This window comes from Triticum aestivum, chromosome 4B (assembly GCF_018294505.1).
Source record: "Triticum aestivum cultivar Chinese Spring chromosome 4B, IWGSC CS RefSeq v2.1, whole genome shotgun sequence".
Lineage (NCBI taxonomy): Eukaryota > Viridiplantae > Streptophyta > Magnoliopsida > Poales > Poaceae > Triticum > Triticum aestivum.
This window is the reverse complement of record NC_057804.1, coordinates 64277578-64303821: the sequence shown is the minus strand read 5'-3', so window position 1 is coordinate 64303821 and position 26244 is coordinate 64277578.

The window sequence follows — 26244 nt, the reverse complement described above, 5'->3', positions numbered from 1 at the left end:
GGAACGCCATGAGTTATTCTGGTATCCGGATACTTACGATTTTGCCAGGGGCTTGCCCCTGGATGGCCACTCCTCTTCGCTGTCGTCGGTGTTGGTGGAGTAGTCCGGAGGAAGGGTCTTTCCCTTCTTGGACCCTCTGGCCCCCCTAGTTGGGGCGGCCTTCCTTTTCTTTCCTCCCCCCATTGGAGGGGGAGAGGCCTCTTCTTCCTCCTCCTCGTCTCCGTGGGAGGAGTGCGCTTTGGAGTCATCGGACGATGAATCCGACACCACCAGACACCGGGAACTCTTTTGAGTTCCCGTGGCCTTCTTCTTGGACTTCTTCTCCGGCACCACGTAAGGTGCCAGGACCAACAGCTTTGCCAAGCGGGCATCTGCTGGGCCTTCGGGCAAAGGATCCAGACAGTCGATCTGTCTGGACTTCTTCTGCCAGTCCTGTCAAAGGAATAGGAGCTTAGATCCCACATAGAGTCAAACTATGAAAAACAAGTATCCCGTAAATGGTAAAACAAGCTTACTATGCTAGCTTGACGCTTCGCGCAGAATCCGCGATCCTCGGTAATGGGAGGGGGAACCTCGGCGCCCTTGAATAGCACTTTGCAGGCATCCTCGTGCGTTGTGTCAAAGAGCCTGGACAAAGTTTGGTGCTGGGCCGGGTCGAACTCCCACAAATTAAAAGCCCGCCGTTGACACGGGAGGATCGGGCAGAGGAGCATGACCTGGACTATGTTGACAAGTTTAACCTTCTTGTCCACCAGGTTTTGGACGCAGGTTTAGAGTCCGGTCAGCTCTCCCGAATTACCCCACGACAGGACCGCCTCTTTCCAGGAGGTGAGCCGTGTGGGGATGCCAGATTGGAATTCGGGGGCCGCTGCCCATTCAGGGTCACGCGGCTCGGTGATGTAGAACCACCCTGATTGCCACCCTCTGATGGTTTCCACAAAGGAGCCCTCGAGCCATAAGACGTTGGGCATCTTGCCCACCATGGCGCCTCCGCACTCTGCTTGTTGTCCACCCACTACCTTCGGCATGACATTGAAGGTCTTCAGCCATAAGCCGAAGTGGGGCTTGATGCAGAGGAAGGCCTCGCACACGACGATAAACGTCGAGATGTTGAGGATGAAGTTCGGGGCCAGATCGTGGAAATCCAGGCCGTAGTAGAACATGAGCCCCCGGACAAATGGGTGGAGTGGGAAGCCCAGTCCACGGAGGAAATGGGGGAGGAACACCACCCTCTCATGGGGCCTGGGGGTGGGGATGAGCTGCCCCTCGTCTGGGAGCCGGTGCGCAATGTCGTTGGACAAGTATCCGGCTTTCCTCAACTTTTTGATGTGCCCCTCCGTGATGGAGGAGGCCATCCACCTGCCTCCTGCTCCGGACATGGCTGGAGAAGGTTGAGGTGGGAAGTGCGGACTTGGGCGCTGGAGCTCGAGTGCGCGGAAATGGATAAGCGAAGGAGGAAGAAGGCGTAGATGAAAAGGTGGATCCTTATCCCCTTATATGGGCGGACGAAACTATGTGCCCCCACCAGCCTGGTAAAACTCGCTTATCTCCCAAGCGCCGTGATTAATGGCACGGTTGGGTTACCCACGCCCGTATTGATGAGAATCCCGGAATAAGGGGACACGATCTCTGCTTCGACAAGACGTGCCAAGGAAACCACCTCGCTAAACGCGCTGAGGTGGGACAGTAAAACGATTCGAATAAAGGCTTGGCCGTGGCGTGATGTCACGCTGCGGAATACGTCAGCAGATTAGATTTGTACAAATATTATTCTCTCTACGGTGGTATGTGGAACTTATTTTGCAGAGCCGGACACTATCCTTGTGTTCAAAATCTTCTATGAAGTATTCGGAGGAGGAACCCGCCTTGCAATGCCGAAGACAATCTGCGCGCCGGACTCGTCGTCATTGAAGCCTGGTTCAGGGGCTACTGAGGGAGTCCTGGATTAGGGGGTGTCCGGATGACCGGACTATAACCTTTGGCCGGACTCCTGGACTATGAAGATACAAGATTGAAGACTTCGTCCCGTGTCCGGATGGGACTTTCCTTGGCGTGGAAGGCAAGCTTGGCGATACGGATATGTAGATCTCCTCCCATTGTAACCGACTCTGTGTAACCCTAGCCCTCTCTAGTGTCTATATAAACCGGAGGGTTTTAGTCCGTAGGATGAACAACAATCATACCATAGGCTAGCTTCTAGGGTTTAGCCTCTCTGATCTCGTGGTAGATCTACTCTTGTACTACCCATATCATCAATATTAATCAAGCAGGAGTAGGGTTTTACCTCCATCGAGAGGGACCGAACCTGGGTAAAAACATCGTGTCCCTTGTCTCCTGTTACCATCCTCCTAGACGCACAGTTCGGGACCCCCTACCCGAGATCCGCCGATTTTGACACCGACAGCAGTCATGTCATGTGTGCAAATGGCAAGCATATATAATGCACATGACATATCACAAGCAAGAAAACAAGATAAGAGCAAATTATCATCATTGTATTGGCAAGAAGTCCTATGTAGATAGCAATGGAAAATCATGACTCTCCCAACACAAGAATCAACAATATCATGAGTTACAAGGTAAACATGGTAATAGCAACAAGGATCTCCACCAAACATGCAAATACACATAGAAGTAGTATAATGGCGAATCATGGGTAAATGCAAGCAAGGGTCCAATTGCATGGCAAAATCATGTAAAAAGGCATAAGATGCACAGTGAACACGACAGAGTGGGCATAAGGTGAGAAGTGGTAAATAGCCCATAGCCGCGTGAGAGCCAAGTAAAACAAATGCGCGAAGTCGTTGCTGATGACCCACAAGTGTAGGGGATCTATCGTAGTCCTTTTGATAAGTAAGAGCGTCGAACCCAACGAGGAGCAGAAGGAAATGATGAGCAATTTTCAGTAAGGTTTTCTCTGCAAGCACTGAAATTGTAGGTAATAGATATTTTTGTGATAAGATAAATTGTAACTAGTAACAAATAAATAAAGTAAATAAAGTGCAGTAAGGTGGCCCAATCCTTTATGTAGCAAAGGATAAGCCTGGACAATTTCTAATAATGAGAAAGGAGCTCCCGAGGACAAATGTGAATTATCGTCAAGCTAGTTTTCATCACGTTCATATGATTCACGTTCGGTACTTTGATAATTTGATATGTGGGTGGACCGGTGCTTGGGTACTGCCCTTACTTGGACAAGCATCCCACTTATGATTAACACCTATTGCAAGCATCCGCAACTACAAAAGAAGTATTAAGGTAAACCTAACCACAACATTAAACATATGGATCCAAATCAGCCCCTAACAAAGCAACGCATAAACTAGGGTTTAAGCTTGTGTCACTCTAGCAACCCATCATCTACTTATTACTTCCCTATGCCTTCCTCTAGGCCCAAATAATGGTGAAGTGTCATGTAGTCGATGTTCACATAACACCACTAGAGGAAAAGACAACATACATCTCATCAAAATATCGAATGAATACCAAATTCACATGACTACTAATAGCAAGACTTCACCCTTGTCCTCAGGAACAAACGTAACTACTCACAAAGCATATTCATGTTCATAATAAGAGGAGTAATAATATGCATTAAGGATCTGAACTTATGATCTTCCACCAAGTAAACCAATTAGCATCAACTACAAGGAGTAATCAACACTAATAGCAACCCACAGGTACCAATTTGTGGTTTTGATACAAGATTGGATACAAGCGGTGAACTAGGGTTTTGAGAGGAGATGGTGCTGGTGAAGATGTTGATGGAGATTGACCCCCTCCCGATGAGAGGATCATTAGTGATGATGATGGTGATGATTTCCCCCTCCCGGAGGGAAGTGTCCCCGGCATAACAGCTCCGCCGGAGCCCTAGATTGATTCCGCCAAGGTTCCGCCTCGTTGCGTGGAGTTTCGCCCCGTAAGCTTTCCCACAATTTTTTCCAGGGTAAAAGCCTTCATATAGCAGAAGATGGACACCGGGGGGCCACCAGGGGGCCCAGGAGACAGGGGGCGCGCCCAGTAGGGGTGGGCGCGCCCCCCACCCTCCTGGCCAGGGTGTGGGCCCTTGATGTATTTCTTCTGCTCAATAATTCTTATTAATTCCAAAAAAAGGTTTCGTGGAGTTTCGGGATTTTTGGAGCAGTGCAGAATAGGTTTCCAATGTTTGCTCCTTTTCCAGCCAGAATTCCAGTTGCCGGCATTCCCCCTCTTCATGGTAAACCTTGTAGAATACGAGAGAATAGCCATAAGTATTGAGATATAATGTGTAATAGCAGCCCATAATGCAATAAATATTGATATAAAAGCATGATGCAAAATGGACGTATCAACTCCCCCAAGCTTAGACCTCACTTGTCCTCAAGCGGAAGCCGATATCAAAAAATATGTCCACATGTTTAGAGATAGAGGTGTCGATAAAATAAAATACGTACATGAGGGCATCATGATCATTCTTATTACAGCAACATAAATAGATTTTATCATATGATTTCTTATGCTCAAGTAACAATCAATTCACAAAGTATGGTTCAAAAACTTCATTGAGAACTAACAATCTATGATCTCAGTCATTGAAGCAATTGCAATTTATCATAACATCAGAAAGAGTCAACAATAGAGCTTTTCAGCAAGTCCACATACTGAACTATATTGTAGTCTTCTACAATTTCTAACACTCAAGCAATACTTGTGGTTATGGAGTTTCAGCCGGACACTGAGAAAGATAGGGGCTTATTGTGTTGCCTCCCAACGTATTCACCTTTAGGCGATTTCAACAATAATAGCCCATGCTAACTTACATCCAATTGGATATATATATCATGATCTTTCAAACACGAGGAGCTTGCCAAAGGATAAAATGAAAAAGGGAAAGGTGAGGATCACCTTGACTCAAGCATAAAGTAAAAACATAAAGTAAAATATAGGCCCTTTGCAGAGGGAAGCAGAGGTTGTCATGTGCGTTTAGGGTTGGATGCACAAAATCTTAATGCAAAAGAACGTCACTTTATATTGCCCCTTGAATGTGGACCTTTATTATGCAGTCCGTCGCTTTTATTACTTCCACAACAAGATCGTATAAAGCTTATTTTCTCTGCACCAACAAGTCATACATATTTAGATAGCAATTTTTATTCCCTGCAACATGACAACTTACTTGAAGGATATTACTCAATCCATAGGTAGGTATGGTGGACTCTCATGGCAAAACTGGGTTTAAGGATAGTTGGAAGCACAAGTAGTATCTCTACTTGGTGCAAGGAATTTGGCTAGCATGAGGGGGAAAGGCAAGCTCAACATGTTTGGAATGTCAATGACAATATACTTTAACTGAGATGTGAGAAAATATAAACCATTACATTGTCTTCCTTGTCCAATGTCAACTCTTTTAGCATGTCATACTTAATGAGTGCTCCCAATCATAAAAGGTGTCCAAGATAATATATTTGTATGTGAGCCTCTCTTTCCTTATCACTTCCTATTAATTGCAATGATGACCAAGACTATGTTTATCCACTCTCAACAACTTTTATGCCTCATACTTTCTATGTGTGAAGTCATCACTAACCATAAGATCAATATGAACTCTTTTATTCTTTCTACTTTCTCAAGATCATAGCAACTTAGCAAAGCCCTTGACTCAACACTAATCTTTATTATGGATAGCTCACGGACTCGATTACAAAAAGAGATCACAAAGCAAAACTCAAAACTTCTTGATATCAAAACTTCAATCTACTAGATCAAGATACTACTAAAAGGATCAAACTAAATAAAATGGTAAAGTTAGGAGTGTGATGGTGATACTATACCGGGGCACCTCCCCCAAGCTTGGCAGTTTCCAAGGGGAGTGCCCATACCCATGTGATTATGTCCTCGGAGGTGATGACATAGGAGTTGTTGCAGATGTGGGTTTGTCGTCCATCTTCCAAGGCATAGGCTCACCATCATAGAAGGATGATCGAGTCTTCGGGATCCTTAAATCTGCAGCCAAACTCATCCTCTTGAATCTATATTCATACTCATAGTTCTGGTTCTGCAGGTCATAGATCTGGGCTTGGAGGTGCTCGATTTTCTCTTGAAGCTTGAAGATGGTCTCCCCTATGACCTTGGCATCTAGCTTGTGTTTGTTGGTGAACTCCATGATCATCATCTGGTTGGCGTTGAGAAAACTTGCTGCTCCACGACTTCAAGCTTTGTCTCCACGCTTCCGGTACGCCTTGGTGCCTCTACATCGCGGATGTCCAGCACCCCCTCACGCATCTCAATGGTTTGAGGGTGTTGCAACACCTCTGCGAGATAGGGGTTGATAACCCTCTCGAAAAACTTGTCCTTGGGAGCGCTTTGAGAAACCATGATGCTCTAGATCTGAAACAGAAATAGCTCGAAACGAAAACAGAGGATATTTGCGTGATACGGTGGTCAAAACCTTCGGGAGTATATATAATGAATTTTTACCGACCAAAATACTTAACGTGCAAGAAAATGGAGTTCGGAAGGCACACGAGGTGTCCACGAGACAGGGGCGTGCCTAGTAAGGGTGGGCGCACCCTCCACTCTCGTGGGGGCCTCATGTCCCTCTCGGACTACTTCTTTCTTCCTAAAATTCTTAAATATTCCAAAACTGATAAAAATTGCCATTGGAGTTGTTTTGGAGTCGGTTTACTTACCGTACCACATACCTATTCCTTTTCGGAGTTTGGAACATTCTGAAAGTGTTCCTTATGTATTCCTCCGGGGTTACGGTTTCAATGATATTAGTTTCAACATTGATAGGATTACCTGAAATATAATGTTTAATTCTTTGACCGTTCACAACCCTCGGACTTGTGCCTTCGAAGTTGTTGATTTTTATGGCACCATAACAATAGACCTCCTCGATAACGTAAGGACCTTCCCATTTAGAGAGAAGTTTTCCTGCAAAAAATCTTAAATGAGAGTTGAATAATAACACATAATCTCCTATGTTAAACTCGCGTTTTTGTATCCTTTTATCATGCCAGCGTTTGACTTTTTATTTGAATAGCTTGGCATTCTCGTAGGCTTGGGTTCTCCATTCACCAAGTGAGCTAATATCAAACAACCTCTTCTCACCGACAAGTTTGAAGTCATAGTTGAGCTCTTTAATAGCTCAATATGCTTTATGTTCAAGTTCAAGAGGTAAATGACAAGCTTTTCCATAAACCATCTTATAAGGAGACATTTCCATAGGATTTTTGTATGCAGTTCTATAAGCCCATAATGCATCATTAAGTTTTTTGGACCAATTCTTTCTAGATCTATTGACAGTCTTTTGCAAAATTAATTTGAGCTCTCTATTGCTCAGCTCTACTTGACCACTAGACTGCGGATGATAAGGAGATGGATTCTACGATTGACATCATACTTAGCAAGCATCTTACGGAAAGCACCATGAATAAAATGTGAACCACCATCACTCATAAGATATCTAGGAACTCCAAACCTCGAAAAAATAACTTCTTTAAGCATTTTAATAGAAGTGTTATGATCAGCACTACTAGTTGGAATAGCTTCTACCCACTTAGTAATGTTATCAACAGCAACTAAAATATGTATATAACCATTAGAGGCAGGAAAAGGTCCCATATAATCAAAGCCCCAAACATCAAATGGTTCAATAACAAGAGAGTAATTCATAGGCATTTCTTGACGTATACTAATATTACCTATTCTTTGACATTCATCACAAGATAAGACAAACTTACGAGCATCTTTGAGGAGAGTAGGCCAATAAAAACCGGATTGCAGTACCTTGTGTGCAGTTCTATCTCCAGCGTGGTGTCCTCCATAGGATTCAGACTGACACTTGTGTAGGATCTGTTCCTATTCATGCTCAGGAACACAATGTCTAATAACACTAACGGTGTCCTGGACTAGGGGGTACTCAACGCGTTGTCTCCCGATCAGTTGGATTGGGCCGAGGACCCCCATGGCCGTATACTCATGGGCCAGTCCGGACAGCTGCCGCATACAAGGAAGAATCCACAAGACTTGGTGATCAAGACAAGGACTCCTCCCCCACCGGCGTATTCGGCTAGGACTCTTGTTATCCTAGGCCTCTGGTGCATTATATAAACCGGGGACAGGCTAGTCGATAGACATAGACAACAACAATCATACCATAGGCTAGCTTCTAGGGTTTAGCCTCTCTGATCTCGTGGTAGATCAACTCTTGTACTATCCATATCATCAATATTAATCAAGAAGGAGTAGGGTTTTACCTCCATCGAGAGGGCCCGAACCTGGGTAAAAACATCGTGTCCCTTGCCTCCTGTTACCATTGATCCTAAGACGCACTGCTTGGGACCCCCTACCCGAGATCTGCCGGTTTTGACACCGGCATTGGTGCTTTCATTGAGAGTTCCGCTGTGTGATCGGCGAAAGGATCAATGGCTCGACTGCAGGTCAACTGCGACATCGGCTTCTTCGTCACCAGCTCGACTGGTCACCTTGGCTTGACCGAGGACCGCGCCCTACCTCCGATCGTCATGTTTGGATGAAGGCCTTCATCAACACCAACTCCGATCTCTATCAAGATCATGGAGGAGTCATCCATGGAGTTCGGGGGCTCAACGTCAACATTGCCCTCAGGCGACCGTGCTGTTTTTCTGGACAGCAAACTTGTATCCGCCGCCACCGCCGCCTCGAGTGTTACTTAAACGATTACTTCAGTGGAATTATGCGGAATTAAGTTTACAACAACCCTGCAAAAATTTCGTCGAGTTCCGATGGAGGAATCTCCGGCAATCTCCGATACACCGGAGCCGTGTTGAATCCGGACGAGAATCCGGACGATTTTAGGGCGTGGTATCCAGCATCTAGCTCGGATGTCCTTTGGAGGATCCAACCGTTGATTTGCTGCGGAATTCCCATATCTACCGCCTGCCAAAAATTCAGCTCGATCCGACCGTCCAAACTCCAGGAAACTTCCGATTAGTGCATCACTTTTTGGATCTGTTTTCTGCACGAGAACTAATCCGACCCGAATTCATCTTCTTTATGAACGGGATCTCAGACATCCCTTTTGAAGGAAGTTTTCGTATGGGGTGTTGTGTTTTATTCTCAAACACATCCCAGTAGTATTAAAAGTATTCTTGCAATACGAACTTCACCGTCGCGCCGGTGTCAAACCAGCCCGACAACGTCACTCCACGCCGGCCGACCTGCGTTAGACACGTCGTCGCTTTGTTGAGCCGAGCTCAATTTCTTCGGATCATCATCTCGGCCAGCCGAACAATAGTTCGGCATCGCGAAGGATAAATCGTCACCAACATCGCCGCCCCACGGATTACACGGAGCGGGCACACCTGCATCGCCACACGATCACTTCATCAAGCCAGCATCGACCACGTCACGACCTGCATTGCCGGACCGGGGGCTTCATCATCTCTTCATCAATCTACTCCGGAGACTTCAGCGTCGCTGGCCGACCAGCTCCGTCACGTTAGCTGGACCGAGGGCTTTTCCTCGGCGAGCCAACCTTTGCCAGCATCGCCAAGCTGTTGCTTTATCGCCCATCAGGCGATAGGTGTGCGGATCGAGTCCCAATTTTGGGAATCACCTTTCTTCGGATTGCTACAACAAATAAGCCAGGTGCTATTAATCCTAGTATTTTTTGCTTGTTAGGGTTCATTTTTCCCAATGAATTATTACTCTGGTTTGTCCGTCATATGTACGCAGGTCTATCAAATGGTGGCCACATTAACGAGGGTCGCATGGTGGTTCGGTCAGTTTCCGTACATAGTCCGGAACTCGAACCGACCTGTGAATTCAGGCCTTGCCATGCCTTTACCGCATCACGCCGCCGCCCTGCATTGACATTGACTTCGGTGCCAGGCCATATTTATTTTATCACTCACTTTGTATAAATTATTTGTTATGCAACGATTTTTATTTTTATTTTATTATTATTACTATTATCTCCGGTTTGCACTATTTTTTGTGCACAGGAAAATGGTCCAGCCGGACTATGTCCTTTGGCGTCACCTCGGCTGGACGGGGGGCTTCGTCAACACTTCATTACCCCATGCCGGGGACTTCGGCATTACCCTGCCGTCCTGCATTGACCGTGCTATGTCACCACTTCGGAGTGCCGAGCTCTTTGCTCCACCACCTCGGGACCGGCTCGGGGATGGAACCTTGTCCCGCATCAAGCTCGGACCGCGTCATCAATACCGAACACATTAACCAGCTAAGTTGTCTTCATGCTCAAAGTTTTAAATTTTTAACTTTTGTTTGGCTCGGCCAAGCATTATACTTTTTTGGAAAAAAGTTGCTTGTAAAAATTTCCTTGTCCAAACTTTGTTTGTGACGCGCAAATTCAAATACCCCGTTTACTTGGGGGCTTCCTTCATGAAGCTTTTTCCTCTTGCATATGGTTATACTTGTACGGCTTCGTTCCTTGTTCGTGTATTACGCCACAATATGCACCATATTGACTTAAGCGATTTGCAAGCTGGGTTGCCTGGCTCCTGTGCTTACCCCTACGTTCCCGATTGTTCGGCTAGGGAGTAAAGGGAGCACCTCTGCGATTCTCACGATCGGGTCAACCGAGCCGGACCTCAGACTGGGTGAAGCCGAAAGCTAGCGCTCTTATTGTTTTCAATCATGGTCGGCACACAACGGAACTCATGAGTACAAAAAATCTATTGCACAAGTCTCATAATAACAATGAGCACCGAAGAAAGGTATCGGTGGGGGTACTATTTTCTTTGAAGATGCTTCTTACTCTTCGCAGTAATATAGCATAAGTTCCCTGAGCACGCTTTGTCTATTACAGCCTTATGGCCTGATTGCCTGGTTATTGGAAACACCGTCGATATTCTCGACAGATGGAGTACATAACACTTTTCGGTCCTTGACCGAAGAGGGAGAAGCTGACGGTCGGTTAAGACGCGTTTAAAGTTCGGTTGAAGATAGATATGATATAAGTACTTCGGTACATGCAATCATTCTTTTACCCAAGTCATTTGGGGGCTCTTAAATTTATATGAGCCGTTTTATGATAAGTGTTTTTCTTCTTAGTCGTTGCAAAGTTTTTATTATTATTTATCACTCCTTTTTTCGACACAAGTGTGCGGTCACTAGCCGGGGAGCCTAATTTCTCTCTCAAAGCCGATAGAGTTTAGTTTGCTAAACTGGCCTAGTAAGAAGTACTCCGCCTTCGGGGTAGGAGGTTGAAGCCGTAGGCTGACCCGCTTGAAGTTTTGAGATAGGATGTGTCATGTTAAAGCACGGCAGAAGCACCTTTTTTTTTCTAAAGTCCAATTTTCGGATTGGCACCGAACACTTGATCTAGTTCGGACATTAACCTTTTGAACAAGTTTTTTGGCTTTTCGAGCCCATGGCACTTTTAAACTATTTGTGGTTTTCAGCACAAGTCTCGCAGTGCAGCGCGGACACCTTTAGAGATTCGGCAAAAACATTCTCGGATATGGCTCTACATGCATCGATTTCGAATTGTGTCTTCGGTCAATAGTTGGGTTGCCCGGCTCCTGCGCTTGCCTCCTACGTTCCACTTTGTTCGGCTAGGTGTGCAAAGGGAGAACCACTGCGATTGTGCTTCCAGCTCACATGGTTAAGCACCTCAGTGGAGAAAGACGACAACTGACTGTCACAATAAGCGAAAACTGGTCAGCGATCCGATGACGGTGTTAAACGACGGGCCATTCATAACAATGGCCGAAGTGTTTACGGCTTGACCTCGACTGTCGCCGGACACTACCGAGGGCTATTAACTAGTGTCCCAAACTAAATCCTCGATATTTTGCTCTTACATTGGAGCTGAGGTTTCATGATCATGCTTAGCATGACAACCCAAAGAAAGGAACCGATAGCGGGACTATTTTCTTTGGAAGACATTTCTTCTGTTAAACAGTAATATAACATATCTCTCCGCGTACCTTTGTTTATAAAACCGTATGGCCAGATTGCCTTGTTTGTTGTAAATCTTTGCCCTCATAAAGGCTTTATAAAGTAGGACAAACACTCCTCGGCTATTGGCCGAGGAGGTGGAAGCTGATGGTCGGTCAACAAAGTTTTGTACAATACGAATCTGAGCATTAATGACGTAAAGTACTTGGATACATAGAGTCATTACACATAATTTGTGATTTTACTATGGATATCGATCCTTAATTCGGCCCCCCGTGCCCGCATTAAGGCTCGGGGGCTATTGGGCTTCGGGCTTATTATTTACAAATATTAAAGGGGCACATTGATCCCCTGATCTGGTATTGCCACCCGACCAGTGTCTCGGGGGCTACTGTATTGCCTGTCCAATGCAGAAAATTTTAAGTGTAATACAGTCTCCGAGGAGATTTTGATCCTCGGGTTGGTCGGCCGCACCCAACCCGAGCCTTGAGGACCGAGCATGCCGCTTTTTGTGTCCCGAAGTATTCTGCCGAGCTAGGACTTGATCCTCAGACCGATTTTGCAAATCAACCTGAGTCTCAGCAACTACGGGGATCAGCGGTCTTATGTCATCCTTCATGGGCATCTCAGGTTTTAGACCGATACCCACATTGAGGGCTATTGGCTATGTATCTCGGCAGAGAATAAATTGCACCAATCAAAAATATTGACAAAAATCGGCCCACATTCGGGGTGGTGCACCACCTCGGAAGCAGTCCGGCATAAAGGTCGGGCGCTAGTGGCTGGCTCCATAGAGGGCATTTCCGGCGTTGGAGCTTGGATACATAGTCTGGCGTTGGAGCTCGGATACATAGTCCGGTGTTAGAGCTGGGAAGCAGTCTGACATTGGTGCTCGGCTGCAAAAGATACCTCGAATGCAGTCCGGCGTGGGAGCTCAGACGCAAGAGGACGTTGCCACCGGGGAACAACTTCAAACCCGAGGTGTGGCATAAAAATAACAAGGCATTGATAAAGGCCGAAAACTTAAAGGAGCTCCTCGGATACCTGACGTATAAACTTGTCGAATGCATTTCGGCGATCCTCAAGATCGAAGATGAGAAGATTTGTTGAACCAGTTTTCAAGACCGACGACCGAAGATGAAGAACAGTTCGGAAGAATCGAGGAGCGTCCCTAACTTGAAGACCGGTTCAGGGGGCTACTGACGGTGTCCTGGACTAGGGGGTACTCAACGCATCGTCTCCCGATCAGTTGGATTGGGCCGAGGACCCCCATGGCCGTATACTCATGGGCCAGTCCGGACAGCTGCCGCATACAAGGAAGAATCCACAAGACTTGGCGATCAAGAGAAGGACTCCTCCCCCAACGGCGTATTCGGCTAGGACTCTTGTTATCCTAGGCCTCTAGTGCATTATATAAATCGGGGCCAGGCTAGTCGATAGACATAGACAACAACAATCATACCATAGGCTAGCTTCTAGGGTTTAGCCTCTCTGATCTCGTGGTAGATCAACTCTTGTACTACCCATATCATCAATATTAATCAAGCAGGAGTAGGGTTTTACCTCCATCGAGAGGGCCCGAACATGGGTAAAAACATCATGTCCCTTGCCTCCTGTTACCATTGATCCTAAGACGCACTGCTTGGGACCCCCTACCCGAGATCCGCCAGTTTTGACACCGACAAACACCATCTACTCCTTTATAAAGGTGTGGGTCATCCCAGAAATAATGTCTTAAATCATAAAATAACCTTTTCTTTTGCTGGTATGTGAAACTAGGAGGTATAAATTTAGCAACGATGTAATTAGCATAATCAACATACCAAGGAGCAGTAGGAGAAGCATTAATGACCGCTAATTGTTCGTCAGGAAAGCTATCATCAATAGGCAGTGGGTCATCAAGAACATTCTCTAACCTAGACAAGTTGTCTGCAACGGGGTTCTCATCTCCTTTCCTGTCAATAATATGCAAAACAAATTCTTGGAGCAGGAGAACCCATCTAATGAGCCTAGGCTTAGCATCTTTCTTTTCTATAAGATATTTAATAGCAGCATGATCAGTGTGAATAGTAACTTTGGAATAAAAAATATAAGGTCTAAACTTATCACATGCAAACACAACTGCTAAAAACTCTTTTTCAGTAGTAGCATAATTTCTCTGGGCAGTATCAAGAGTCTTACTAGCATACTGGATAACATTCAATTTCTTATCAACTCTTTGCCCTAGAACAACACCTACAGCATAATCACTAGCATCACACATAATTTCAAAAGGTAAATTCCAGGTGGCTGAATAATAGGTGCAGTTATCAAAGCTTTCTTAAGTATTTCAAATGCTTATACACAATCATCATCAAAGACAAAAGGAATATCTTTTTGCAATAAATTAGTCAGAGGCCTAGAGATTTTAGAAAAGTCCTTAATGAACCTCCTATAAAAATTGGCATGACCAAGGAAACTTCTTATACCTTTTATGTCCTTGGGACATGGCATATTTTCAGTAGCATCAACTTTGGCTTTGTCAACTTCAATACCTCTCTCGGAAATCGTATGCCCCAAGACAATGCCTTCATTAACCATAAAGTGACACTTTTCCCGATTCAGGACGAGACTAGTGTCTTCGCATCTCTGCAAAACTCAATCAAGGTTGCTCAAACAATCATCAAAAGAGGATCCATAAACGGAGAAGTCATCCATGAATACGTCACAAATCTTTTCACAAAAATCAGAGAATATAGCCATCATGCATCTTTGAAAGGTAGCAGGTGCATTACATAAACCAAAAGGCATACGTCTATAAGCAAAAGTACCAAAAGGGCAAGTAAAAGTAGTTTTTGATTGATCCCCTGCTGACACAGGTATTTGAGAGAAGCCAGAATAACCATCTAGAAAACAAAAATATGTGTGTTTGGATAGTCTTTCTAGCATTTGATCAATAAAAGGTAATGGGTAATGATCTTTCTTAGTAGCTTTATTTAATTTACGGAAATCAATTACCATCCTATAACCTGTAATAATTCTTTGCGGGATCAATTCATCTTTATCATTAGGAACAACGGTAATACCTCCCTTTTTAGGAACATAGTGGATAGGGCTTACCCAATCACTATCAGCAACGGGATAAATTATACCTACCTCAAGGAGCTTTAGTATCTCCTTTCTTACCACTTCTTTCATTTTGGGATCCAGTCGTCGTTGAGGATCTCTAACTGATTTGGCATCTTTCTCCACTGTAATTTTGTGCTGGCATAACGTGGGACTAATGCCCTTAAGATCATCCAGAGTATATCCAATAGCAGCTCGGTGCTTCTTTAGAGTTTTCAATAATCTTTCTTCTTCTTGCTCTGAAAGGTTAGCACTAATAATAACATGATATATTTTCTTTTCATCAAGATAAGCATACTTAAGATTATCAGGTAATGGTTTGAGTTCAAACACGGGATCGCCCTTGGGTGGAGGGGGATCCCCAAGAATTTCAACGGGAAGGTTATGTTTCAGCACAGGTTCATGTTTAAGGAACACTTCATCTATTTCCCTTCTTTCCTTCATAAACATATCATTTTCATGGTCAAGCAAGTATTGTTCTAATGGATCAGTAGGAGGCACGACAATGGAAGCAAGACCAATAATCTCATCCTTACTAGGTGGTTCCCTATCACGAGGTTGTCTACAAAACTTAGCAAAATTAAACTCATGAGACATACCATCTAAGCCAATTGTGACAGTATCCTTTTCACAATCAATTTTAGCATTAAAAATATTTAAGAAGGGTCTACCAAAAATAATGGGACAAAAGTCATCTTGTGGGGAACTAAGAACAAGAAAATCAGCAGGGTATTTAACCTTCCCACACAAGACTTCGACATCTCTAAGAATCCCAACTGGTGAAATAGTATCCCTATTGGCAAGCTTGATAGTAACATCAATACCTTCCAACTCAACAGGTGCAATATCATGCATAATTTCTTTATATAAGTCATAGGGTATTGCACTAGCACTAGCACCCATATCACATAAGCCATGATAACAATGATCTCCTATTTTAACAGAAATAACAGGCATGCCTACCAAAGGTCTATGTATCTTAGTATCTGGTTTAGCAATATTACCAGTCTCACCACAGAAATAAATAACATGCCAATCTAAATCATCATCCAAGAGATCTTTAACCATAGCAATACTAGGTTCAACTTTGATTTGCTCAGGAGGTGTATAAGTCCTAGTATTACTCTTACGAACAACAGTCGAAGTTTTAGCATGATCCTTTATCCTAACAGGAAAAGGAGGTTTCTCAACATAAGTAGTAGGAACAATAGGATCACTGTAGGTGATAGTCTTTTCTTCAACTGTAATAGGTGCAACTACTTTTACTTCAATGGGAGGATTATATTTAAACCACTTCTCTTTAGGGAGATCAACGTGAGTAGCGAAAGATTCACAGAAAGAAGCTACTATCTCAGAGTCAAGTCCATACTTAGCGCTAAATCCACGAAAAGCATCGGTATCCATAAAAGATTTAACACAATCAAACTTAGGTGTCATACCTGACTCCTTACCATCGTCGGAACCCCAATCTTCAAAGTTGTGTTTAATTCTTTCCAATAAGTCCCATTTGAAATCAATAGTCTTCAGCATATAAGAACCAACACAGGAAGTATCGAGCAGGTTGTGATCATTGAGAGAAAGCCGAGCATAAAATTTTTGAATAATCATTTCCCGAGAGAGCTCATGATTGGGGCATGAATATAACATTGATTTAAGCCTCCCCCAAGCTTGAGCGATGCTTTCTCCTTTGTGAGGCTAGAAATTATATATGTAATTACGATCATGATGAACAAGATGCATAGGATTCGAACTTCAATCATTTATAATTCCAAGATCTCGTATCATCACATAGCCTATATCATGTCAATGCATCTCCCTTCAAAGATAAAGGGAAGACCTTACTTCTGACAACATCATCGGGAATACATGCAAGCTTAAATAATCCACAAACTTCATCCACAAACATAAGGTGTAAATTGGGATGCAATGTTCCATCTCCTACAAATGGATTAGCTAGCAGTTTCTCTATCATACCCGAAGGAATATCAAAGTAAATATTTTCAAAAAGTTAAGTAGGTTGAGGAGCAACTCTTTTCTCTTCTGGTCAGGGTGAAGATACCCCGAACAAGCCCCTCAAAGGATTAGTTTCCATAGTGACAAGTAACAGAAAATTTCAGCACACTATATAAATGTTTCCTTACCAAGTTCCACTCACCAAAAGCGCTACACTCCCCGGCAACGGCGCCAGAAAATAGTCTTGATGACCCACAAGTGTAGGGGTCCTTTCTATAAGTAAGAGTGTTGAACCCAACAAGGAGCAGAAGGAAATGATAAGCGGTTTTCAGTAAGGTTTTCTGTGCAAGCACTGAAATTGTAGGTAATAGATAGTTTTGTGATAAGATAAATTGTAACTAGTAACAAGAAAATAAAGTAAATAAAGTGCAGCAAGGTGGCCCAATCCTTTATGTAGAAAAGGATAAGCCTGGACAATTTCTAATGATGAGAATGGAGCTCCCAAGGACACATGTGAATTATCGTCAAGCTAGTTTTTATCACGTTCATATGATTCACGTTCGGTACTTTGATAATTTGATATGTGGGTGGACCGGTGCTTGGGTACTGCCCTTACTTGGACAAGCATCCCACTTATGATTAACCCCTATTGCAAGCATTTGCAACTACAAAAGAAGTATTAAGGTAAACCTAACCACAACATTAAACATATGGATCCAAATCAGCCCTTAACGAAGCAACGCATAAACTAGGGTTTAAGCTTCTGTCACTCTAGCAACCCATCATCTACTTATTACTTCCCTATGCCTTCCTCTAGGCCCAAATAATGGTGAAGTGTCATGTAGTCGACGTTCACATAACACCACTAGAGGAAAAGACAACATACATCTCATCAAAATATCGAACGAATACCAAATTCACATGACTACTAATAGCAAGATTTCACCCTTGTCCTCAGGAACAAACGTAACTACTCACAAAGCATATTCATGTTCATAACCAGAGGAGTAATAATATGCATTAAGGATCTGAACTTATGATCTTCCACCAAGTAAACCAATTAGCATCAACTACAAGGAGTAATCAACACTACTAGCAACCCACAGGTACCAATTTGTGGTTTTGATACAAGATTGGATACAAAAGATGAACTAGGGTTTTGAGAGGAGATGGTGCTGGTGAAGATGTTGATGGAGATTTACCCCCTCCCGATGAGAGGATCATTGGTGATGATGATGGTGATGATTTCCCCCTCTCGGAGGGAAGTGTCCCCCGCAGAACAGCTCCGCCGGAGCCCTAGATTGATTCCGCCAAGGTTCCGCCTCGTGGCGGCGGAGTTTCATCCCGTAAGCTTGCCCATGATTTTTTCCAGGGTAAAAGCCTTCATATAGCAGAAGATGGACACCAGGGGGCCCAGGAGACAGGAGGCGCGCCCAGTAGGAGTGAGCGCGCCCCCACCCTCCTGGCCAGGGTGTGGCCTCCCTAATGTATTTCTTCCGCTCAATAATTCTTATTAATTCCAAAAATAGTTTTCATGGAGTTTCAGGATTTTTGGAGCAGTGCAGAATAGGTTTCCAATGTTTTCACCTTTTCCAGCCAGAATTCCAGCTGCCGGCATTCCCCCTCTTCATGGTAAACCTTGTAGAATAAGAGAGAATAGCCATAAGTATTGAGATATAATGTGTAATAACAACCCATAATGCAATAAATATTGATATAAAAGCATGATGCAAAATGGACGTATCAGTTGCGCGAAGAGAACGGTGGTAAGGACAATCCACGGGATCCCAAATCGTCATTGCTCTCAAGAGCTCGTTTCGTCAACTCGTGTGATTGTGAGGTTGACGAGTATACGTGAGTACCTACACAAAACAAAGACAATGGGGAAATCGTGTGTGCGTGGTGTATGTACACATCATCCATTTTGATGCACACATGCTTGTGTTGGTTAGCACAAAATATCCAATGCTCAAATAAATGAGATGCGTGATATAGAAACATGTTATCCATGATAGTTTTTTTTGTTATGTATAGCATAATGTAAACTCAAATTATGTAATGCATCATGAGAAATATGGAAAAGCATTGCTATTCATGGGATGCATATGGTGCACACAATCATGGGAATCATGCAAAGTATGTAATGCATCAAAATCTCCTAGTATGTATGAGGAAACTATGGGGGTCTCCTCATGAGAATTAGTGGAAACATCACATGGAGAATATTGACAACATCCAAGACAAAGCATATTTGGAACAATGTGATCATGGCATGGCATAGTAGATGAATTGCGCAAATCATGTAAAGGAAGCATGGCAATATCATCGCATGAAAAACAAAAGCTAATGACCATCATCTCGTTATCTATGTCATAAGTGTAAATGGGATTTATTTTAGTTGGACATGCATAGTTACTATGTTGAGATTGAAATAATGCAATATGGGAGATCTCACTCATAGCATATGACAAGTTTAAAGGGTTGTCGAACATGATGTGACCAAAAGAATTTTCACATGATATCCTATGGAGCATAGCATCACAACTAGGCAACTCGACATGCTCATCATCATATTCATCATAAATGGTTGGCATATCTAAGCATATAGAAGACATGGTATGTGGCGAATCTATAAGGTGATCATCATCATGCAAGTAATCAATATGAAGATAGTCCACTAGTGGGACATGAAGGAAATATGTCCTAGAGGCAATAATAAAGTTGTTATTTTATATTTCCTTATTCATGATAAATGTTTATTATTAATTCTAGAATTGTATAAACCGGAAACTTGATACATGTGTGAAACATAGACAAAATACCGTGTCCCTAGTAAGCCTCTACTAGACTAGCTCGTTGATCAAAGATGGTTAAGTTTCCTAACCATAGACAAGTGTTGTCATTTGATAAACGGGATCACATCATTAGGAGAATGATGTGATGGATAAGACCCATTCGTTAGCTTAGCATTATGATCGCTCAGTTTTATTGCTATTGCTTTCTTCATGTCAAATACATATTCCTTCGACTATGAGATTATGCAACTCCCGAATACCGTAGGAATGCCTTGTGTGCTATCAAACCTCACAACGTAATTGGGTGATTATAAAGATGCTCTACAGGTATCTCCTGAGGTGTTTGTTGGGTTGGCATAGATTGAGATTAGGGTTTGTCACTTCGAGTATCGGAGAGGTATCTCTGGGCCCTCTCGATAATACACATCATAAGAAGCCTTGCAAGCAAAGGGATTAATGAGTTAGTTGTAGGATGATGTATTACAGAACGAGTAAAGAGACTTGCCGGTAACGAGATTGAACTAGGTATGAAGATACCGACGATCGAATCTCGGACAAGTAACATACCAATGACAAAGGGAATAATGTCTGTTGTCATAACGGTTCAACCGATAAAGATCTTTGTAGAATATGTGGGAGCCAATATGTGCATCCAAGTTCCACTATTGGTTATTGATCAGAGAGGTGTCTCGGTCATGTCTACATAGTTCTCGAACCCGTAGGGTCCGCATGCTTAACAGTGGATGATGATATTGTATTGTATGAGTTATGTGATTTGGTGACCAAATGTTGCTTGGAGTCCCGGATGCGATTACAGACATGATGAGGAGTCTTGAAATGGTCGAGAGGTAAAGATTGATATATAGGATGATAGTATTCAGACATCGGAAGTGTTCCGGAGGGTACCGAGTACATATCGGAGTACCGAAGCGGTTACCGGAACCCCCGGGGAGAAGATATGGGCCATAAGAGGGGAGAGCACCAACCCACAAGGGGTTGAGCCCCCCTATGGAAGGAGGTCGAATAGGAGAAGGAGAAGAGGGGGTTCGGGCCCCCTTCTCTCTTTCCCCTTCCCTTTTCTTCTCCGGAAATTAAGGAAGGGGGGAGGTCGAATTGGGGAAGACCCCAAGTAGGATTAGACCTACTTGGGGCGCCTCCTGGCTACCTCTCCTCCCCTCAAACCTATACACACACACACACACACACACACACACACACACACACACACACACACACACACACACACACATATATATATATATATATATGTGTGTGTGTGTGTGTGTGTGTGTGTGGGGAGGGGGTGCCTAGAACATACAACATCAATTGTTGGCCGTGTGTGGCACCCCCCTCCATAGTTTACACCCCTGGTCATATTCTCGCGGTTCTTAGGCGAACCCGTGCGTGGATCACTTCACCATCACCGTCACCATGCCGCCGTGCTGACGGAACTCATCTACTACCTCGACACCTTGCTGGATCAAGAAGGCGAGGGACGTCACCGAGCTGAACATGTGCAGAACTCGGAGGAGTCGTACGTTCAGTACTTGTTCGGTCAGAGCTAGAAGAAGTTCGACTACATCAACCAAGTTGTCAAACGCTTCCGCTTACGGTCTACGAGGGTACATAGTCACTCTCTCTCCCCCCTTGTTCCTATGCATCTCCTAGATAGATCTTGCGTGAGCGTATGAATTTTTTTGAAATTGCATGCTACGTTCCCCAACAGTGGCATCCGAGCCAGGTCTATGCGTAGATGATTGATAACCCACAAGTATAGGGGATCGCAACAGTTTTCTAGGGTAGAGTATTCAACCCAAATTTATTGATTCGACACAATGGGAGCCGAAGAATATTCTCAAGTATTAGCAGCTGAGTTGTCAATTCAACCACACCTGAAAGACTTAATATCTGCAACACAATATTTAGTAGCAAAGTAGTATGGAGGTAACGGTAATGGTGGCAAATGTAACACTAACAGTTTTGTAGTAATCGTAACAGTGGCAACGTAGAAGTAACTAAGCAAAGATCAATATGTGAAAAGCTCGTAGGCAATGGATCAATGATGGATAATTATGTCGGATGCAATTCATCATGCAACAGTTATAACATAGGGTGACACGGAACTAGCTCCAGTTCATCAGTGTAATGTAGGCATGTATTCCGAATATAGTCATACATGCTTATGGAAAAGAACTTGCATGACATCTTTTGTCCTACCCTCCCATGGCAGCGGGTCCTATTGGAAACTAAGGGATATTAAGGCCTCCTTTTAATAGAGTACCGGACCAAAGCATTAGCACTTAGTGAACACATGAACTCCTCAAAATACGGTCATCACAGGGAGTGGTCCCGATTATTGTCACTTTGGGGTTGCCGGATCATAACACATAGTATGTGACTATTGACTTGCAAGATAGGATCAAGAACTCACATATATTCATGAAAACATAATAGGTTCAGATCTGAAATCATGGCACTCGGGCCCTAATGACAAGCATTAAGCATGCCAAAGTCATAGCAACATCAATCTTAGAACATAATGGATACTAGGGATCAAACCCTAACAAAACTAACTCGATTACACGGTAAATCTCATCCAACCCATCACCGTCCAGCAAGCCTACGATGGGATTACTCACGCACTGCGGTGAGCATCATGAAATTGGTGATGGAGGATGGTTGATGACGACGATGGTGATGAATTCCCCTCTCCTGAGCCCCGAACGGACTCTAGATCAGCCCGCCCGAGGGGATTAGGGCTTGGCGGCAGCTCCATATCGTAAAACGCGATGAATCCTTCTCTCTGATTTTTTTCTCCCCGAACGTGAATATATGGAGTTGGAGTTGAGGTCGGTGGAGGTCCGGGGGCCCACAAGGTAGGGGCGCGCCCCAGGGGGTGGGCGTGCCCTACACCCTCAAGGATAGGGTGTGGGCCCCCTTACGTGGATTCTTTCACCAATATTTTTATTAATTCCAAAATGTGACTCCGTGAAGTTTTAGGTCATTCCGAGAACTTCTATTTCTGGACAAAAATAACACCATGGCAATTTGCTGAAAACAGAGTCAAGCCGGGTTAGTTCCATTCAAATCATGCAAGTTAGAGTTCAATACAAGGGCAAAAGTGTGTGGAAAAGTAGATATGTTGGAGACGTATCAACTCCCCCAAGCTTAAACCTTTGCTTGTCCTCAAGCAATTCAGTTGAAAAACTGAAAGTGATAAAGAAAAACTTTTACAAACTCTGTTTGCTCTTGTTGTTGCAAATATGTAAAGCCAGCATTCAAGTTTTCAGCAAAGATTATGAACTAACCATATTCACAATAACATTTAGGTCTCATGTTTACTCATATCAATGGCATAATCAACTAGCGAGCAATAATAATAAATCTCAGATGACAATACTTTCTGAAAACAATCATAATATGATATGACAAGATGATATCTCGCTAGCCCTTTCCGAGACCGCAAAACATAAATGCAGAGCACCCCTGAAGATCAAGGACTGACTAGGCATTGTAATTCATGGCAAAAGAGATCCAGTCACAGTCATACTCAATGTAAATTAATAGCAATGCATACAAATGACAGCGGTGCTCTCCAACTGGTGCTTTTTAATAAGAGGATGATGACTCAACATAAAAGTAAATAGATAGGTCTTTCGCATAGGGAAGCAGGGATTTGTAGAGGTGCTAGAGCTCAAGTTTTGAAACAAAGATAAATAATATTTTGAGTGGCATACTTTCATTATCAACATAACAACCAAGAGATCTCGATATCTTCCATGCTACATACATTATAGGCGGTTCCCAAACAGAATGGTAAAGTTTATACCCCCCCACCACCACCAACGAGCATCAATCCATGGCTGGCCCGAAACAACGGGTACCGTCCAACTAACAACAATCTTGGGGGAGTTTTGTTTGTAATTATTTTGATTTGATTTGAGCATGGGACTGGGCATCCTGGTTACCGGCCATTTTCTCGTGAATGATGAGCGGAGTCCACTCGTCGTGAGAATAACCCACCTAGCATGGAAGATATAGACAACCCTAGTTGATACATGAGCTATTCGAGCATACAAAACAGAATTTCATTTGAAGGTTTAGAGTTTGGCACATACAAATTTACTTGGAACGACAGGTAAATATCGCATATAGGAAGGTATGGTGGACTCATATGGAACAACTTTTGGGTTTATGGAAGTGGATGCACAAGTAGTATTCCCGCTTAGTACAAGTGAAGGCTAGAAAGAGACTGGGAAGCGACCAACTAGAGAGTGACAACAGTCATGAACATGCATTAAAATTAACCAACAATAAGTGCAAGCGTGAGTAGGATATAAATCACCATGAACATAAATATCATGGAGGCTATGTTGATTTTGTTTCAACTACATGCGTGAACATGTGCCAAGTCAAGCCACTCGAATCATTCAAAGGAGGATACCAACCTATCATACCACATCACAACCATTTTAATAGCATGTTGGCACGCAAAGTAAACCATTATAAACTCCTAGCTAATTAAGCATGGTGTGAGTAACTATAATCTCTAATTGTCATTGCAAACATATTTCATTCATAATGGGCTGAATCAGGAATGATGAACTAATCATATTTACAAAAACAAGATAGGTTGAGTTCATACCAGCTTCTCTCATCTCAATCATTTCATCATATATCATCATTATTGCCTTTCACTTGCACGACCAAATGGTATGGATAATAATAATAGTGCACGTGCATTGGACTAAGCTGGAATCTGCAAGCATTTAATTCAAATGTGAAGACAAGGTAATATGGGCTCTTGGTTAGATCAACAATAACAATGCATAAAAACAGAGCAGTTAACAGCCAAGGGCCCTGCCTTAGACGATGGCGACTCCCACCCACCCCTCCCACCCCCGGCCTAGGTTCTCCGGCGATCTCCTTCTCTAGCCAGTGACTCACCCTCCCTCTCCACCCATCCTCTCCGGCGGCTCCTGATCTACACGGCTATACCCATTTCATATGGGCTCTTCTGGTGGATCAACGCTGGACTTGGATTTCTCGACGGGTGCCATCTTTGCGGATAAGGTTTTCAATCATTGTGGGAGATCTATTCATCCCACAGATGACTCGGGCCACTTCATTATGGTTGTGTCTTTCAGCAGACACATTTTCCGTCTTGATGATGACTCTGTGGCGGCGGCTTTGGAATCAGCGATTGGGGGTTCAGCTATTGAATTTTCGGTGCAAATCATACGTGACAAGGTATTCTCCTTTTTTGTCTCCTGCAAGCAAGTTGGTCTCTGCATTCTCCAGTTGAGATTGTTTACGTGTCCGCAATTCAAATGTTTCTTTCATCTCTGGGGAAATGGTGGTCCTAATTGGATCCGTGAATTTAAAATCTGGAAAAAAGAGTGTGACGCTGAGTGGATCCTGGTGAGCCCCTCTAAGAAGCGTGCCACTTTGGGGTTGCTTGCCATGCATAAATCTCCGGCTAAATCTTCTTTTAGATCGAATTCATCATCGACGAAGAGGATTTCTTTTGCCACGTTTCAGCAATACCCTGTTTGTAAGGGTTATAGATATCCAGCGACTCAATCATGTGTTCATACAGTTTCTGAAGCCGGCTATGTTGTTCATCCACGTGAAACTATGATTTTGCCCCCGCCGCCGGTGACCGAACTTCAGTTGACGGTGGCAATGCCGTCCATCTCTTTTGGGGCGATCAACGTTCCTAGCAAGAACAACGGCGCTCTTTTCGAATCTTCAACCTCTAATTTGCTGCGTTTGGAGCTAGTTTCGGCGGCATGTGATTATGTTGCACCGATTTCTCCAGCCCAGCATGGATGCATGTCCCAGCTTAGGCCCCCGGCCCAACATGACGCGGCTGCTCCCATTGGGCTGCTTGCTTCAGGTGGATCTTCTTCGGCCCAGTCTAGTTTGGCTAAACCGTCTCAAGATCTTTTGGATATATCCTCTGGTACAATACAATCTCCAGCTTCGGTTGTTTTGGAGGACCAGCCTCCGGATTTGCGGGATGATGCGGCTCAATTTAATGATCTTATTGATGATATGGTGTTCAACGTTTGGAAATGTCAGAATTGTTTATCTTTGTTGCATTCCACCAATATGTGCACCAACCAAATTCACTGTCGTAGATGCTTCCGCCTGGGTCACCGAGCCAAAGGATGCTCTGACGCTGCGCATTCTCCAACTTACAAGTGGGTCCCGCAGGTCAATCCTATTTCCCCGGGCCGGTGAGCTGAGATTTTATTGCCCGTCGCCTCGGTTTCCCTCGCAGCCAGCCAAGTTGGGTCTTTGCCAAGTCCCATCACGCCTGCACCAACATCTTCGCCCCCGCCATTGCCTACTGAGCCACCCCCATCACACCGCCACCACCTTCGACACCACCGCCCCTTGCCCCATCTCCACTTTCAGCAATGGCAACCTTCGAGCTCGACCCCACGCCTTTCGTCCCATAGGGTTTTGAGATCATCGATGGTGGGCCGAGGAG